The sequence below is a fragment of the Setaria italica genome, chromosome IX (genome assembly GCF_000263155.2).
Source record: "Setaria italica strain Yugu1 chromosome IX, Setaria_italica_v2.0, whole genome shotgun sequence".
NCBI lineage: Eukaryota > Viridiplantae > Streptophyta > Magnoliopsida > Poales > Poaceae > Setaria > Setaria italica.
Genome location: NC_028458.1, coordinates 10956445 through 10961575, shown reverse-complemented (window position 1 = coordinate 10961575; position 5131 = coordinate 10956445). Strand labels below are relative to the sequence as shown.

The 5131-nt window shown below is 49.7% G+C and overlaps 1 long non-coding RNA gene across 1 annotated transcript; it reads right to left on the bottom strand.

Moving 5' to 3' along the window:
• Window positions 1-1880: 1880 nt before the first annotated feature.
• Window positions 1881-2874, bottom strand: LOC111255880. Its single transcript, XR_002676021.1, has 2 exons — window positions 2437-2874; window positions 1881-2341 (listed from the first exon to the last, which is right to left on the bottom strand). It is a non-coding gene; the product is annotated as an uncharacterized LOC111255880 (long non-coding RNA).
• Between the last annotated feature and the right edge of the window lie 2257 nt (window positions 2875-5131).

Here is a 5131-nt window from a genome sequence, read left to right as displayed (position 1 = left end):
GGCCGGCAGCACCGACGCCGACGCTGGCGCCGGGCACGGCGTGGACCGAGCAGGGGTGGGGCCGGAGGCGCCAGGCACAGGAAAGGAGGAAGAAGGAAGGAGGAGGAAGGAGAAGAAGGAAGAAGGGGTATTTGGCTGCCATTGAGAGGAGTAATGAGGGGTAAAGTTGTCAATTACAACCTAAGGTGTTAAATTTTAACAGATCATCCAAACACCTCAAGATACTAAAGTTTAACACCTTTATTTGAGGGTGTTAAAGTTTAACACCCTGTTAAATTTTAACACGCCCTTCCCAAACAGGGCCTTAGATAAAAGAAGAAGCCTCGAGGTTAAGGGCTCAAAGGCGTGAAAAGCGTGACTGCAAGGAGGCGTGGGAAGCGTAACTGCAAGGAGGCATGAGATGCGTGATTTTGTAGTAGAATTCAATTTGTACACGTTACCCCCAAAGATCTTTATGTACGGCATATTTTAGGAATGTAGTAGGTCAGAAAGGGTAGTCACGATATGTAAAATGATCTCCAAGTTCCTGTAAAAGGGGAACCCTATCTCATTGTAGAGGGAGAGTTATTTTTCAAGAGATTACAAGTTTTTCATCCGTTTTATCTGTTGTGCTTGAAGCCTTTTGGGACCAACAAGCACTCGCCGCCGACCTTGCCGAAGCTCACCTGCAGCACCGCCTGCTAGCCTTGAGTAGGGCCGCCGTTTGCCTACCATCGGCTGACCTCCTCCTCTCGCGCCACTCTTCCCTTGGGTCGCAGATGTAGCTAGACGGCAGCGTTCCGCCCTCATCCGCATTGGCGCTGCTCGGAGGTCGAGCCGTCAAGGTCCCCATCGCTTGCCTGTTGCGCCCGCCCGAGCTCGCCCTCTCGATGATGCCGCTCGAATTCGTCCTCTGTCTTAGCCGCACGAGGCAGATGGAGAAGACGACGATGTAAAAGAGGGACGAGTCCGTCTGCTCATTTTGGGCAGATGGGGTCATCCCGAATCTAACCGATATATTCGATGACCCATCCTATTTATCTCCAAACTAAACACTATAAAAAATAAAATCATCCCATCCAGTCCCGTCCTTACATCCAAACATATTCTAAAATGTTGGGCGTTGCAAGGTGGTGACTATCGTGAGTTTTACCTTCTTCGTACCTGGCAATGGAATACACTCGGAAAAGTACAACAACCGGGCATGGCAATTAGATAATGGGACGTACCAGGTAAGTCAACTTTTTTTGGAGTCGTGCCAAGCCAAGATTTTAGGTCATTAGCTTAGAGAGCCGAGCCAATTTTTAATAAGCCAAAAGTAAATTTAGCCAGGGCCACTGCCAGCAGCTAGAATAACGTGAGATTGGCAATCCCAAAACAAACCATTTTTCAGGGAAATATCTTCATCGAGGGAGAGGGAAAAGGCGGATTCAAAATCTCTTTCCTCCGTAGCACTTCCCATGGGCAAAACAAGTCAGCATGGGCCCACCCGAGTACCCGACCATCGTCATTTGTAGGCCTGCAAGGGGAGCGGGTCGCCCCGATCGTGAGGGTGTGTTTGGTTGGACTGTGATTTTTAGAAAAGTTGTTGTGAGCTGTGCGCTGTGGAAAAGTAGCTGTGAGAAAGCAGCTGTGGGAAAAACAGAAGACCGTTTGGTTAAATCAGCTGTGAAACTGTAGGCTGTGAAAGAAATACCTGTAATGCCCATGTTTATATGCAAATTGCTCGTAACAAAACAATGTGTTCACTAATTCGCATGCAAATGACTATTTTAGAAAGGAATTTTTTTTTTCTATATTTTCATCCATCAAAGTTTTTAAACTGGATAGTTTCTCGTCGACTGAGCCAATGTTAACTAATTGTTGTTGTTTCAGATAAAGATAAGATATGCATATTGATGTACTACGAGAGACGGTTCTTGTCCTTCGATTAAACATAAACATAAGGATTACACTACAAATAATGGATTACACTCTGAAATTCCAATCAAAGAGATGCAACTGCAACATCATCTATCCTTACATCATCCGTCGAATCCAAAGATTTAACACCACTTTTTGTCACAAATTACAACGCTCGATTATCTGATAATGCAGTTGAACATCAGGAACTCCTTGATGGTCTAGCAGTAGCAGACGAGCTCGTCTGACAGCATAGGGAGCACTCCACCTCCTCGGTGATGATCCTCGAAGAGCACTGCACAGCTAGCTCACGGGAGCTGCATCCACAAGATCCGGCACCGACGTACAGCTAGAAGCCCAGCCATATGAGCCTCCACACGCACCTCTTGAGTCCCCTCATAGCACTACAGATCGCCGGCCACGGCACCATGACCGAGCAGTTCGCCGGCAGCGGCCCATCCTGCACAAGCTGCTAGGGTGAGGTGATAATCACAACAGAGGAAGAAATCGAAGGGGGAAATGGAGTATTAATGATCGAAGAACCCTAGCCATCACCGTGGATTTAGTGCAGCTTGCTTGAGCGCTGTAGGTAGCAGGGAGGGGAAAAAGAAACAGAGGAGCAGGGAGTTGAGCGTGTGTGCCTGTTGGCCTGCTCGTTGGGCTACAAGCAAAGAAGTACGGGTACAGTGCTTAGTGGAGAGAAGCAGCTAGCACTCCACCTCCTCGGAGAAGCGTGCGAGGTCGCTGGGCTGGAGGCCGGAGGGCGTGTAGGGGCTGGCGGTGGCCTGGCACCGGGCGGCGGGCTGGGACAGGGCGGGCACCGGCCAAAGAAGCCGAGTCCTGGCGACGACCGGCCTCGGGCGATGCCGTTGGGAGATAGAGCGGCCGGCCGGCCGGCCGAAGGGCAGGACCGGCGGTGGCAGCGGCGCACGTTAGCCGTCGGGGAGAATGTGCGGTTGGGGGCGGAACCAAACGCGGAAAAAGAAGAAGAAGAACGAACCGTTTTTTCATTAAACTCAAAGTTGCTCACCTCAAAAGCCAATAAAAGCAGGGGGAGAGGTGCTTTTGAGTTTGTACTACAATGAAAGTTGCTTTGGTAAAAGTATTAATAGTTTTGAAACCTTTTGGTTGGGTTTTAGCTTTTTGCAAAAGCAAAAGCAGGTTGGAAAGCCCAACCAAAAGCATCCTGAAATTCGCAAGTGAATCGAAGCGGTTCGACCCCAAACCGAGGAGGGGCAGCAGGGGTAATGACTCCATCGACCCCAATCGATCCTAGGATCGAACCTCACGGCATGGCCCGTCGCTACTCCCCGCTCCTAATTCCTCGTGCTCCTCATCGCTCACCAGATCATGCTCGCGGCAGTCTGGATCGGCCTCCTGGCTCCAGGCCACCAGAAAATGCCTCCCTGCCGGTCTCATCTCATCGCCATTAGGCCATCTACCCCAGGAGCAGAGCATCTCGCCCAAGATGGGACGCGTCACGCGTGGTCCCCGTGCCCCTCTCTTGCATCCTAATCCTATATTCCTAATCCACGATGCATCCAAATTTTCGAGCAACGTTGCCTGCAGTTGCGAAGGGAACAATGATGTGGTGAAAGCAACAGCTGGTGCTTGCAATCTGTCCCTGCAGTTGCAAAGGGAACGATGATGTAGTGAAATTAAAGCAACAGCCAACAGCTTCCTGAATCTCTCTCTGTCCACGGATGTTCCTTGATAAAATATGTTGCTGAACTTTTAGTCATGTGAAGTCAACTAATCATAATTTTTACCATCTCTTCATCGAAGTCGACATTGAGAATAGTAATAATCGTAAAGAAGCTCTCAGTAAGTGATATGCCAGATAAACATAGAAAACACCTTAAATGTGCTGAAAGTATGACGTAATAGCAGTGGTTAGTCTTCGTTCATAGTACCAGCATGTGTTGCTGACAACAGATTACCACATCTACTCTTCTTAAAAGGATTAACCTAGCTAATGAGGCCACAAAGAAAACCTCCTCCATATATCTACTCGAACATGTTGTTAGAGTCATGCATTTCAGAAAATTCGTGAGCGTCCTTATGTACTTGGGAAAACCAATAGATAAAAAATTCATGCAGGTTCCTTTTGTTCCTGAGAGCAAAACATAATGTTCTTTAAAGGTCTCTTCCACTCTGAATTTACACTATTCTATCTTTGTTGAGCTTTCGTCAATCGGCGTAGGGAGCAATAAGGCATCAAGCAAGTGATACTGAAACAAGCTCAAAATTGGAGTCTGAATGCTATTTTGGCGCTACCATCCTAAAGCTTGGAGTCAAACATTGTTTTGTAAAATCAGTGTTACGTTGGATTGGGCTAATACTGACTGTAGGATAGAGTTTTTATTGATTCAGCTTCATGTTATCTTTATGTGTTTTTTTCTCCTAAATGTTCAATAACTGCACGAGAAATAAAAACAATCTTCCAACTTAATGGCGTAGTCTATGCCTAGTTGATCGTGTACCTTGTAGAGCAGCGCAGCCGCGCATGCTGCTGCCTGCTTCGGAGGTTCGGCCCGCGTTGCCCCGCGGGTCACTCTGACGAGAAGAAATCAGGGGCGGATCGACCCTTGACCCTGCATTTGCACAAAGGGTTCGGCGGGGCACTTTCAGGGGCAACCCAATCCGCTCCCTTTGCAGGCCTAGTCATTAGCCATTTGGGTTTGATACGTGTGCGCACCGACGGGGAGAAAGACACGAAACTCGCTAGAAGTTCCACACGAGTTGTGGACAGAAGCCAGAATTCGGTTAGCTGGGAGGATTACGGCCATTTCACACACACGTTTTGGGTTCGCCGCAAAAACGCCTACCAAAACGAGGCCAAATTCGTAAGGAATTCGCCGCCCCGGATCCTGTCAAAGCCACCCCCAGAGCAGAGCGGAGCAAATCCCGGGCGTCCCCCCCGACCGAACGGCTTGCAACTCACGTCTCGTACCTCTCCTTCCTCTTTTTTTCACTGTGCCCCCCGTGCATGCGAAGGGAGAGAGAGAGAGCTCCGTCGTTCGTGGCCGGCGCTGCGCGGGGTAAACCAAATCCTCTCCTCTCGTCCGCTCTCCGCCCCCCAGCCAGCCAGCCATCCGCCCCGGTCTCCTCTCCTCTCCTCGTGCTACGGAAAATGGCGCCAACCCCTCCCCAACCCCAATCCCCCGCGCTCTATTTCTCCCTCGCCTGACCTGGCCCCGCCCCCCAAACCCTAACCCCCCCCCCCCGTACGGGGATGGGGTTTTGAGCC